General features: G+C 47.3%; 1 long non-coding RNA gene and 1 other non-coding gene across 2 annotated transcripts in view; both read right to left on the bottom strand.

Annotated features, from left to right (window-relative positions):
• Positions 1–13,928, bottom strand: part of LOC120638255 — an 85,524-nt gene that overhangs the window by 20,870 nt on the left and 50,726 nt on the right. The window lies entirely within an intron of this gene.
• LOC114810613 lies at positions 10,792–10,929 on the bottom strand. Its single transcript, XR_003758309.1, has one exon. It is a non-coding gene; the product is annotated as a small nucleolar RNA SNORA7 (small nucleolar RNA).

Genomic DNA, 13,928 nt, shown 5'->3' with positions numbered 1-13,928 from the left:
CACTTCCCCCTCCAGTTATCGTCCTATCTCCCTACTACCCTTCCTTTCCAAAATCCTAGAATGAGTCGTCTACAATCGATGCCTAGAATTCCTTAACTCCCATTCTCTCCTAGACCCCCTCCAATCTCGCTTCCGTCCCCTCCACTCTACCGAGACTGCTCTCTCTAAGGTCACCCATGACCTCCTTCTTGCCAAATCCAATGGCTCCTACTCCATTCTGATCCTCTTTGACCTCTCTGCTGCCTTTGACACTGTCGACCATCCCCTCCTCCTCCATACCTTATCTCACCTTGGCTTCACGGACTCTGTCCTCTCCTGGTTCTCCTCTTACCTCTCTGGCCGATCATTCTCGGTCTCCTTCGCTGGAGCCTCCTCCCCCTCCCATCCTTTAACTGTTGGAGTTCCTCAAGGGTCAGTTCTTGGCCCTCTTCTGTTCTCCATTTACACTCACTCCCTCGGTGAACTCATCCGCTCTCACGGCTTTGACTACCATCTCTACGCAGATGACACGCAGATCTACATCTCCGCCCCTGTCCTCTCCCCCTTCCTTCAGGCTCGCATCTCCTCCTGCCTCCGGGACGTCTCCACCTGGATGTCGGCCCGCCACCTAAAACTCAACATGAGCAAGACTGAGCTCCTCATCTTCCCTCCCAAACCCGGTCCTCTCCCAGACTTCTCTATCACCGTGGATGGCACGACCATCCTTCCCATCCCTCAGGCCCGCAATCTCGGTGTCATCCTTGACTCGTCCCTCTCGTTCACCCCACACATCCTATCCATTACCAAGACCTGCCGGTTTCACCTCTACAATATCGCCAAGATCCACCCTTTCCTCTCCACCCAAACGGCTACCTTACTATTACGGGCTCTCGTTATATCCCGGCTAGACTACTGTGTCAGCCTTCTCTCTGACCTCCCTTCCTCCTCTCTCGCCCCGCTCCGGTCTATTCTTCACTCCGCTGCCCGGCTCATCTTCCTGCAGAAACGATCTGGGCATGTCACTCCCCTTCTTAAACAACTCCAGTGGTTACCTATCGACCTCCGCTCCAAACAAAAACTCCTCACTCTAGGCTTCAAGGCTCTCCATCACCTTGCCCCCTCCTACCTCTCCTCCCTTCTCCATTTCCACTGCCCACCCGGCACGCTCCGCTCCTCTGCCGCCCACCTCCTCACCGTCCCTCGGTCTCGCCTATCCCGCCGTCGACCCCCGGGTCACGTCCTCCCGCGGTCCTGGAACGCCCTCCCTCCTCACCTCCGCCAAACTGATTCTCTTTCCCTCTTCAAAACCCTACTTAAAAATCACCTTCTCCAAGAGGCGTTCCCAGACTGAGCTCCTCTTCCCCCTCTACTCCCTCTGCCATCCCCCCTTTACCTCTCCGCAGCTAAAGCCTCATTTTCCCCTTTTCCCTCTGCTCCTCCACCTCTCCCTTCCCATCCCCACAGCACTGTACTTGTTCATTCATTCATTCATTCATTCAATAGTATTTATTGAGCGCTTACTATGTGCAGAGCACTGTACTAAGCGCTTGGGATGAACAAGTCGGCAACAGATAGAGACAGTCCCTGCCGTTTGACGGGCTTACAGTCTAATCGGGGGAGACGGACAGACAAGAACAATGGCACTAAACAGCATCAAGGGGAAGAACATCTTGTAAAAACAATGGCAACTAAATAGAATCAAGGCGATGTACAATTCATTAACAAAATAAATAGGGTAACGAAAATATATACAGTTGAGCGGACGAGTACAGTGCTGTGGGGATGGGAAGGGAGAGGTGGAGGAGCAGAGGGAAAAGGGGAAAATGAGGCTTTAGCTGCGGAGAGGTAAAGGGGGGATGGCAGAGGGAGTAGAGGGGGAAGAGGAGCTCAGTCTGGGAAGGCCTCTTGGAGGAGGTGATTTTTAAGTAAGGTTTTGAAGAGGGAAAGAGAATCAGTTTGGCGGAGGTGAGGAGGGAGGGCGTTCCAGGACCGCGGGAGGACGTGACCCAGGGGTCGACGGTGGGATAGGCGAGACCGAGGGACGGCGAGGAGGTGGGCGGCAGAGGAGCGGAGCGTGCGGGGTGGGCGGTAGAAGGAGAGAAGGGAGGAGAGGTAGGAAGGGGCAAGGTGATGGAGAGCCTTGAAGCCTAGAGTGAGGAGTTTTTGTTTGGAGCGGAGGTCGATAGGCAACCACTGGAGTTGTTTAAGAAGGGGAGTGACATGCCCAGATCGTTTCTGCAGGAAGATGAGCCGGGCAGCGGAGTGAAGAATAGACCGGAGCGGGGCGAGAGAGGAGGAAGGGAGGTCAGAGAGAAGGCTGACACAGTAGTCTAGCCGGGATATAACGAGAGCCCGCAATAGTAAGGTAGCCGTTTGGGTGGAGAGGAAAGGGCGGATCTTGGCGATATTGTAGAGGTGAAACCGGCAGGTCTTGGTAACAGATAGAATGTGTGGGGTGAACGAGAGGGACGAGTCAAGGATGACACCGAGATTGCGGGCCTGCGGGACGGGAAGGATGGTCGTGCCATCCACGGTGATGGAGAAGTCTGGGAGCGGACCGGACTTGGGAGGGAAGATGAGGAGCTCATTCTTGCTCATGTTGAGTTTTAGGTGGCGGGCCGACATCCAGGTGGAGACATCCCGGAGGCAGGAGGAGATGCGAGCCTGAAGGAAGGGGGAGAGGACAGGGGCGGAGATGTAGATCTGCGTGTCATCTGCGTAGAGATGGTAGTCAAAGCCGTGAGAGCGGATGAGTTCACCGAGGGAGTGAGTGTAAATGGAGAACAGAAGAGGGCCAAGAACTGACCCTTGAGGAACTCCAACAGTTAATGGATGGGAGGGGGAGGAGGCTCCAGCGTAGGAGACCGAGAATGATCGGCCAGAGAGGTAAGAGGAGAACCAGGAGAGGACAGAGTCCGTGAAGCCAAGGTGAGATAAGGTATGGAGGAGGAGGGGATGGTCGACAGTGCCAAAGGCAGCAGAGAGGTCAAGGAGGATCACAATGGAGTAGGAGCCATTGGATTTGGCAAGAAGGAGGTCATGGGTGACCTTAGAGAGAGCAGTCTCGGTAGAGTGGAGGGGACGGAAGCGAGATTGGAGGGGGTCTAGGAGAGAATGGGAGTTAAGGAATTCTAGGCATCGATTGTAGACGACTCGTTCTAAGATTTTGGAAAGGAAGGGTAGTAGGGAGATAGGACGATAACTGGAGGGGGAAGTGGGGTCAAGAGTGGGTTTTTTTAGGATGGGGGAGACGTGGGCGTGTTTGAAGGCAGAGGGGAAGGAGCCCTTGGAGATTGAGTGGTTAAAAATAGAAGTTAAGGAAGGGAGGAGGGCAGGGGCGATGGTTTTAAGAAGGTGAGAGGGAATGGGGTCCGAGGCGCAGGTGGAGGGGGTGGCACTTGCGAGGAGGGAGGAGATCTCCTCTGAGGATACTGCAGGGAAGGATGGGAAAGTAGGGGAGGGGGTTGTTGGGGGGGAGGGGAGAGGCGGAGGGGTGACTTTGGGGAGCTCAGACCTGATCCGCTCAACTGTATATATTTTCGTTACCCTATTTATTTTGTTAATGAATTGTACATCGCCTTGATCCTATTTAGTTGCCATTGTTTTTACGAGATGTTCTTCCCCTTGACGCTGTTTAGTGCCATTGTTCTTGTCTGTCCGTCTCCCCCGATTAGACTGTAAGCCCGTCAAACGGCAGGGACTGTCTCTATCTGTTGCTGACTTATTCATCCCAAGCGCTTATTACAGTGCTCTGCACATCGTAAGTGCTCAATAAATACTATTGAATGAATGAGTAAGCGCTCAATAAATACTATTGAATGAATGAATGAATTCCTGCCCACCTTGGGGCAGGTTTCTCTCCATGCCAGAAGAGCATGTTCTAGGCCCTCACCCAGAGCAGGCTTCAGACCATCCTGATGTGCAGAAAATTTTGCACATGGAGCAAGACAAAATAATGCCACTGTAGTAGGTTCGAATCCCTGAAACTGAAGCATTCCTGCTAGTAGCGAGGGGTGAGAGTAGGATGCTTAACCCTTGACCTCATACTTTAGAACCACTGCCTAACCTTTTGCCCCACAAAGGTGATCTTTCCATCAGATGGGTGCCTTTCACTTTTTACGTCCCAATCAATCAGTTCATTAATATAATAATGGTACTTAAGCGCTATGTGCCAAACACTGTTCTAAGAGATTATGTAATTTACCCATTTTGCAATTAAACACAGTTTAAAGAGGGAGAGCTAGCTGTCCCATTAGAAAGCAAGGTACAGATGCTCTGACATTCGCAGGCTAGTGCGCAAGCACACACCCGTGGTCACCTACCCTCCCCCTTCCAGGGCAGGCACACAGGCAGATCCTAGGGGGAGGGGAGAGACACAATGGATGATGTCATGCAGCCAAGACAAGCTCTCCCACTTTAAATTTCGATGATAATAATAATAATATGATATCATTAAGTGCTTATTATGTGTCAAGCACCGTCCTAAGCACTGGGGGAGATAAAAGCTAATTGGGTTGGACACAGTTTATGTCCCAAATGGAGCTCACAGCAATAATGCCCATTCTACAGATGAGGTAATCGAGGCACAGAGAAGTTAGGTGACTTGCCAAAGGTCACCCAGCTGATAAGTGGTGTAGCCATAATTACAATCCAGGTCCTTCTGACTCCCAGGCCCATGTTCTATACACTTTATTGAGCCCTAATATTGTGCAAAACACTGTACTAAGCACTTGGGAGAGTGCAGTAGTTAGTTGACATGATTCCTGCCCTTAGGGAGCCTATAAATCAAGTGGGGAAGACAGTCAGTGGTATTTACTGAGTGCTTACTGTGTGCAGAGCATTGCACTAAAGTGATCAGACATACACTAGACTAAATTACAAGTAGGAAGAAGCAATAATTACTCATCCGGGGAGCTCCTCAATGGGGAATTTTGAAGCAGTTTTTATGTTTGTATTTGTTAAATGCTTACTATGTGCCAGGCACTGTTCTAAGCACTTGGTAGATACAGACCCTATCCCACTAGGGTTCACAGTGTTAATCCCCATTTAACAGATGAGGGAACTGAGGCATAGAGAAGTTAGGTGACTTGCCTAAGGTCACACAGCTGACAAGTGGCAGAAGTGGGAATAGAACCCCAGTCCTTATGACTTCCAGGCTCTATCCATTGGGCCAAGCTGCTTCTCAAAAAGCAGCTGCCTCACCCGCTTACAACCTGTTGCTGGCCTGTCCTTATTCTGTTGGGATGAGCAGTTCATCTTTCAGAAGGGCTTATCAGATGCTGAAGATAGAAAAGCAGCGTGGTTCAGTGGAAAGAGCCTGGACTTGGGAGTCAGAGGTCATGGGTTCGAATCCCAGCTCTGCCACTTGTCAGCTGTGTGACTGTGGGCAAGTCACTTCACTTCTGTGCCTCAGTTCCCTCATCTGTAAAATGGGGATGAAGACTGTGAGCCTCACATGGGACAATCTGATTACCCTGTACCTACCCCAGTGCTTAGAACAGTACTCTGCACATAGTAAGCGCTTAACAAATACCAACATTATTACAGAGAAGCAGCGTGGCTCAATGGAAAGAGCCCGGGCTTCGGAGTCAGAGGTCATGGGTTCTAATCTCGGCTCTGCCGCTTGTCAGCTGTGTGACTTTGGGCAAGTCACTTAACGTCTCTGTGCCTGTTACCTCATCTGTAAAATGGGGATTGATTGTGAGCCCCACGTGGGACAAACTGATCACCTTGTATCCCCCAGCACTTAGAACAGTGCTTTGCGCATAGTAAGCGCTTAACAAATACCATTATTATTATTATTATTATATTGCCAAATGACCCTGCTGCCCCTTCAGCCAAGATACCGACCTGCTGCTGCCCACTTATGCAGGGCTCGAGGTGTGGATTTGGACTTGTGGGGAGAAGAGGGAATATCTCTCCCATCCATTAGTTGTAAACCAGGCACTTGAGTTGCTACTCCAGCTATGCTGAGCCAACCACATTCTCTCTCCCCATCTCCTTGCAGCCAAATACACACTTGACAAGCAACTGGCAGGAAGATTGTTTCTGGGTTATAGCTTGATGCTTTTCGCTCTGAACTTACACTGTTGCCATCTTGCTATAATTAGTGTGAGGAGGATTTCTACCCTTGGCCTATTTTAAAACGCCCATCTCTTTGGGAGCAGTGGGTACAGCCCAGCTTGGAGTCAGAGAACAACTATGCAACGGAGGGCTTGCCCCATCCTGGGGAAATGTGGGTGCACACGGACAACGACCATCCAGAAATGGAGGCTTGATGGCGTTGGCTTCTCCTTCCTTGAATGGATGGTGATGAGATTTTTGCCAGCCTAATCAGGGAATGTTTTATGATCCAGTCTACTGAATCAGGTTATTTTCTAGTAGGAAAAGGATATTTGAAAAGCCACAAAACTTGCCACCATATTTTTATTACTAATAATGATAATAATGGCAATAGTACTTGTTAAGCGCTTACTCTGTGTCAAGCTCTATACTCAGCTCTGGAGTAAATACATGATAATCACATCCCACGTGGGGCTCACTGATTAAATAGGAGGGAGAACAGGTATTGAATCCCCATTTTGCAGGTAAGAAAACTGAGGCTCAGAAAAATGAACTGACTTATCCAAGATCACACAGCAGACAAGTGGCAGAGCTGGGATTAGAACTCAGGTCCTCTGACACCCAGGCCTGTGCTCTTTCCACTAGCCCATGCTGCTAATCAGTATGTACATTAGCTATGTATTGGTGGCATAACTCAGCATGGCTCAGTGGAAAGAGCATGGGCTGGGGAGCCAGAGGTCAGGGGTTCTAATCTTGACTCTGCTACTTGTCTTCTCTGTGACCTTGGGCAAGTCACTTAACTTTTCTGGGCCTCAGTTCCCTCATCTGTAAAATGGGGATGAAGACTGTGAGCCCCACGTGGGATAAACTTGTATCTACCCCAGCGCTTAGAACAGTGCCTGGCACACAGTAAGCACTTAACAAATAACCAACATTATTATTATTATAACTTGGAACTGCCTGTTCCAAGAAACCAAGGTAGAATGAGAACCACCAGTTGCCTGAGAGAGGTTCAGTTGACCTAGATGGTACAGACACTAGGCTTAAACTTCTATAACATAAGCTCCCTGTGGGCAGAGAACATGTCTACCAAATCTGTTGTATTGTATCTCCCGAGTGCTTCGTACAGTGCTCCACACATAATAACCCATCAATAAATACATGTGATTGATTGGCTGGGAACTTTGAAAAAAGTCAAATCATTCTGCCTGGGGGACAGCATTGGAGCAGAGCATGTTAGTATCCCTGGTACTCTTCAAAGATGATATCTTGCTGAAGATGAAGACAATAGAAAGAAATCCAGGATTCTAACTTCTCCAGCTTCCTGATCAATCAATGGTACTTATCGAGCATTTACTCTGTACAGACCACTGCACTAAATGTATGAAAGTAAAGAATACAACAGAGTTGGTTTACATGTTCCCTGCCCACAAAGAGTAAGGAATCCACACATCACAGAAAGGTTCCAAGGTCATAATCTGTTCCCACAGTTCTCTATAGCACCTACTCCGCTGTTTCCATGAGCCTGAGGGGGCAAAGAGACTGGAAAAATGGGTTGTATGTCATTTCAGCTTGTCACTGAACCATGTGCCTTGGTGGCCTGGGAAAGGCAGTCTGGACAGGAGCAGCTGCAGATCACTGCATTGTCTGAAAATCAGTGCATCAATGAGTAGCCACTGCAATTTGCAAACTCTTGCCACAGCACCATTCCTGCTCAGAAGCTCAGTGTGCATCCTTTATGTCTCTCTCTGTCTCGCTCACCCTCTCTCTCTCTGGCGGTGGAATCAGTAGGGATGCAGAGATTTGAGGTTGGCTAGGCAGAGATCCACAAACCTGCCTATTCCTGCAGTGGGAAAACTAGACTGTGAGCCCATCATTAGGCAGGGATTGTCTCTATCTATTGCTGAATTGTACATTCCAAGTGCTTAGTACAGTGCTCTGCACATAGTAAGCGCTCAATAAATACTATTGAATGAATGGATGGATAGCTTTCAGTGGAGGCTAACCAGAAGTGTAGGCCCTTCCACAGTGACTCTGGGAAGTCACAAACATCACATCTTCCTTGGTATTCCTCACTCTCTCTCTCTTGCTCTCTTTCTCTCTCTCCATCCTTCCCCACACCCATCTGTCTCCTTCCTCTTTTCCTCAGAGAGCACCTACCTGGGAAGTGTTAGTTCATATGAATCTACTATGACAGGCCTGGACTCCGTTTTGCTTAGTCAAGCTACCATTTGCTGTAGGCAGGCATGTAACATGCACCACAAGCCTTCCCCCAAATCGCAGATGCTGTTGAGACACCCCCAACCGCAGCTGCTGGCAGTGAGGAAAGATAGGGCACAAACCCCAGATTAGCAGATGCCGTTGGGACACCCCTGACTGCAGTTGATGATGTGGGGCAAGGAAGGGAGCCCCTGAGATCAACAGATACCACTGGAGACCCTCACTGCAGATGTGGATAAGAATGAAAGAGAGGGAAGTGGTATTCACCCATGCCCCATGATTAATGAGCAAACAGGATAGAACACAGTCACTCCAGGCCCCATAAAAACTGGCCTTAGGGAATAGCCACCTGTAGTGGGGCGAGACTTCTGTCAGTTGGTCTAACACTCTTAGCTATCCAGAGTGGGAGACACACACTCTGTGATTGAACTGCTAGGAAGGTTTGGTGCCTGGTTGGTCCATGGCCTGGTGTGTATAAATAGATCTTGTTTGAACCCAGTGCCCGGGTAGCTATGGCCCCAATTCACGCCATAGCACATTGGACCTAGGTGATACCGATGGCTTGGGACTGTTTAATAATAATAATAATGTAATAATGTTGGTATTTATTAAGCGCTTACTATGTGCCGAGCACTGTTCTAAGCGCTGGGGTAGACACAGGGGAATCAGGTTGTCCCACGTGGGGCTCACAGTCTTAATCCCCATTTTACAGATGAGGGAACTGAGGCACAGAGAAGTTAAGTGACTTGCCCACAGTCACACAGCTGACAAGTGGCAGAGCTGGGATTCGAACTCATGAGCCCTGACTCCAAAGCCCGTGCTCTTTCCACTGAGCCACGCTGCTTTTATAGTAACTTGCTTCTGCAGTTAGCACAGTTGGACTTGGACGAACGGGTAACTGGGGCCTGTTTGAAGTAAGTTACTTTCAGAATTAACGTGGCTGGTCCTAGGTGAGCCCTGTGGCTTAGATCTGTTTGTCATGACTTTTACTCTGAATGTTAGCGTACCAAATAACTAGGTGAGCCTGGCCACTGTGCCCCATCGTGATGAATTATATTAGATGATGTTGGGGAGCCCGCTTGTTGAGCCTTGGCTTTCTGCTTCTATCTTTCCATGATTTTGCTCTTGCTTGTGTGTGAGTGGGACCAAATAAAGACATCAAGATTCTCATTTTAAATCATCTGGGCTCATTCTGTCTAACCTCCGACTCATACAGGCAGGCATAAGTGGGATCCTGGAACCCAGGTGTTAATGACGGGTGACACCCACAACCTTTCTCTGACCTAACAAGATGCCCTTTGACCAGCAGAGTGCCCCTTATCCTGGCTATCAGTTCATAATGTGACTTTCCACCCACCCCTGTCAAGAACAAATGTTTTCCATGGAAAAACCCAGTTACGGTATTTATCATCGACACTTGCACAAAATTAGCACCAGCTGAAAATCCAGCTAAGCATAACCATTCTGAGAGTGGTCATGGCAGCAGCAGCTGGCAGGGAGAAGGTGTGGTGAATCAGAGAGATCAGATTATCGCCGGGCTAATGGAGAGGAAGAGATGGACTGCAATGCTATAAATCAATGGAAAGAGAGTGATGATTAATAAAATGGCTCAGAGAAGCTTGAGCGCTTTCAGACATCATCAGCTCCCAGAGACTGATTTATAATTTCAGTGCTTTGTCTCTTCCTGGGCCATTATTTTTTTGTTACGTAGATAAAACCACAGATAGAAATGTGCTACCATTTTTAAAATTAAAAGTAACATTTATTGAACGGACTTGGGTTGTTCGCTGTTGAACTCGGGGATTTGAAAAGCTCATCTCATCAATACGAATAACGCTCAGAAATATTGCTGCTGGAGACTTTCTTAGAGTTGTGCCACTGATAGTCTCAAGGTCATTGATTTGGGAGCTAAGGGGTACCAGCTGGTGAGAACCCCTATCCTCTCCATCCAAACTGTTACCACACTGATCTTTTCCCACCTTGACTACTACATGTAGCTTCTCACTGACCTCTCTGCCTCCAGTTTCCCTCCTCTCCATTCCATACTTAATTCTGCTGCCTGGATCATTTTTCTGAAAACTTATTCGGTCCATATCTCCCCACTCCTCAGAAACCTCCGGTGGTTGCTCAATATGCCTCCCCATCAAACAGAACCTCCTTACCATCAGCTTTGAGGTACTCCCTTCCTACTTTACCTCACTCATCTCCTACTACAGCACAGCCTGCACACTTGGTAACTGTGATGCCAGCCTACTCTTTCATTCATTCATTCATTCAATAGTATTTATTGAGCGCTTACTATGTGCAGAGCACTGTACTAAGCGCTTGGTCTGATCCATAGCAATGCCTTGGATACATCTCCCCTAGAATGCCCCACCTCCACCTGCAATTGCTCTGGTAGTATATCCATAGAGCTTTCTTGGTAAAACAACATAAATGGCTTACGATTGCCTTCTTTCATGCAGTAAACTTGAATCTCCACCCTCAACTCTCTCCCATGCCGCTGCTGCCCAGCACAGGTAAGTTTTGACTTGTAGCAGATTGCCTTCCACTCACCAGCCACTGCCCAAGCTAGGAATGGAATGGGTAGGCCTCTGCCTGTCTCTCCCTCCCAAAGCTGAGACTGGTAGAGTATTGGAAACACTCCAGGTGCGACCCTGAGAGGGGTTGCTGTCCTATAGCATTATGTAAATAACCTTACATTCTATGATTTCCCCTATATGTAATTTATTTTAATGTCTTTCCCCCTTGAGATTGGAAGCTCCTTGTGTGCAGGGATTGTGTCTACCAACTCTTCTGTATTTTACTTTTCCAAGTGCTTAGTACAAGTGCTCTGCACACCGAAAATAATAAATACAACTGATTGACTGAGGAGCAGATGAGAAGGAAGACATCCCCTTTCAAAACAGGCTAGATATTGGCAGTGGAAGGTTTGCTATTGCCTGGAGAATTAGGGTTCCAAAACAGACCAAATTGTCCATTTGGATCCCAAAATAAATCCCCTTGTATGGTATAGTCCTAGTCAGTATGTTTTGGCAAATGAAAAAGCATCCCTTCTTTTCCCCTGCCTTTTGCAAAAAAATGCTTCTAAAAGTTAGAGTCTCAGGGCTTTGACGAAGCTGTGAATATGTTGGGGATCCAATCCATTTAAGCAGTTAAGCCCAGAATCAAAAACAGGGAAACGCTGAAAGTCCATGTTCTGATTAGATTCTGACCGCTGACGGGCTTCCATTCACACCTTGAATAGGTAAACGCCACTGTACAAACTGCATTCAGAAACCATGTTAGAGACACTAACCATACCAGGCGTTGAGAAATATAATTTCAAAATATAACGCTGTACACACCAGACAGGAACATTTTGCCAGCTGCAGCTGTGTTCAAGCCTTAAATTGGACATGCCCTGAAGGATAAATGGATTTATATTTCTCAGATACACTTGAGGTCTTCCCCTGAATAAAATTCTTCAGATAAATCTTGGTTCAATTGGACACAGCAGCAGCCACATCCTCCCAGCATCTGAGCCATAAAGAACTTCCATTTTGAACTCTGAAGAAAGTGGAGATAAGCAGGTTAGGGAGAGAAGGTGCATTCCCCCCTCCAGAAGGGAATCTCCAAGGGCAATGAACTCCATTTCTGTGATTCTCTTTTGGTGAATGGCAGAGGGATGAGTACATGGTCGGCCCCACAGTGATGATGACAACACAACACAGATATGCTCTTTAAGTCGATCATTCAACTGAACTGTGGAAACCCTTGCCCATTTAGAATTGGAAGGATGAAGCCATTTGCGGGCTTTTGCCCTCCGGAAGGACCTAGATGACTCTTCCATTTGGGGCTCTCGTGGAACTTTGAGTCATAAAGCTTTATTAATTTCAATATTTAGCTCTGTTACATTGGAAACAGTAATGATATTTGTCAAGTCCCTACAATGTAAAAAGTACTGTATTAAACTCCAGGAAAACATAAATGAGAATTAGGCATGTTCCCTAATCTGACTGCCTTTTATCTACCCTGGTACTTAGCACAGTGCTTGGTACATAGAAAGTGCTTAACAAATACCACTAATATTATTATTATTATCATTATTATTATTGAGCTCACAGTCTAACAGTAAGGCAAGGAGAGAGGGTTGGCATCAGATACATAACCAATCATACTTATTAACCTACATACTTACGGTGTGCAGAGCACTATACCAAGAACTTGGGAGAGTAAAATACAACAGAGTTGGTATGCATGTTCCCTGCCCACACCTAGATTGAAACAATCAAAACACACAATCTATAGCCAATGAGAGATACATTAGAGCAATAAATCACTGTAGCTAGAGGAGTTTCAGGCTCCTTGCTGCTCAAGTCCAACTTTCACAAAAGTCATAGCACAGCCCAGAAGACTGTGAGCCCATTGTTGGGTAGGGATTGTCTCTATTTCCTGTTGAATTGTACTTTCCAAGCGCTTTGTACAGTGCTCTGCACAGAGAAAGCGCTCAATAAATACGATTGAATGAGTGAATGAATGAGAGGATGAGATGACCCTTGGGGGATTGCAGGTTTTCCAAATTATAAATATTGAGAAGGCATCATGCTGCTAGTATCTCTTAATAATAATGTTGGTATTTGTTAAGCGCTTACTATGTGCAGAGCACTGTTCTAAGCGCTGGGGTAGATTTACAGGGTCATCAGGTTGTCCCACGTGAGGCTCACATTCTGAATCCCCATTTTACAGATGAGGTAACTGAGACAAAGAGAAGTTAAGTGACTTGCCCAAGGTCACACAGCTGGAAAGTGGCAGAGTTGGGATTCGAACCCATGACCTCCGACTCCCAAGCCCATGCTCTTTCCACTGAGCCACGCTGCTTCTCGCTGCTCCTTTCCCTGCCCAGAACAGGAGCTGTTGGGAAATTATGATGGTGTGGAGACAAGGCACCTCTGTCCCAGGATGTAGGCCTTGATGGGTGGAGGGAAAAAAGGCTATTAGGGGTAAGCTGACAAGGGTCATGGGTTCTAATCCTGGCTCTGCCATTTGTCAGCTGGGTGACCTTGGGCAAGTCACCTAACTTCTCTGTGCCTCAGTTCCTTCATCATTATTATTATTAGACATAATATGGGAGTTGTATCTCGTTTGGTCTCCAAGAAGAGAAGCAAACATGATTAAAGGCTTGAAAAATAGTTCCTGTGAAGAAATGTTAAAGGAATTGGGGCTTAGACTGGAGAAAAGAAGGTAAAAGGGTGACTCGACAATTGTCTTCAAGCTTCTGAAGAAATTTTATGGGATAGATAGATAATGACCTGCTCTTCTCCATCCCTGCAGAGAAGGGACACGTGGACCTTTTCAGGATCATGGTTGAGGAGTTTAGCTATTGCTAACTTCCTAACACAGAAAGACTGCAATTACTTTAAGGACAACTGGACATTGGAATGGTCTTCCATAGGAAATAAGACTGTGAGCAATGGGCGATTTCAATCTGTCCAACCTTTCATTGGTCCTTTTTTTTCCATCACAAAGCTGAAAGGAGCTCAAAGGAACAGTGAGATAGTTGCTCTCTTAAAAATGCATCCTCAGGATTAGGAATGAATCTAACAAGTCAAATTTCCACACTATACACCATCCTTTTTGACCCCAAATCAATAAATACTATTCATGGAACTTACTGTGTGTGGAGC

Source organism: Ornithorhynchus anatinus, chromosome 3, assembly GCF_004115215.2.
Source record: "Ornithorhynchus anatinus isolate Pmale09 chromosome 3, mOrnAna1.pri.v4, whole genome shotgun sequence".
In the NCBI taxonomy this organism is placed as follows: Eukaryota; Metazoa; Chordata; class Mammalia; order Monotremata; family Ornithorhynchidae; genus Ornithorhynchus; species Ornithorhynchus anatinus.
Note: the sequence above shows the minus strand (reverse complement) of the source record. Positions and strands in the feature narration are given on the sequence as shown.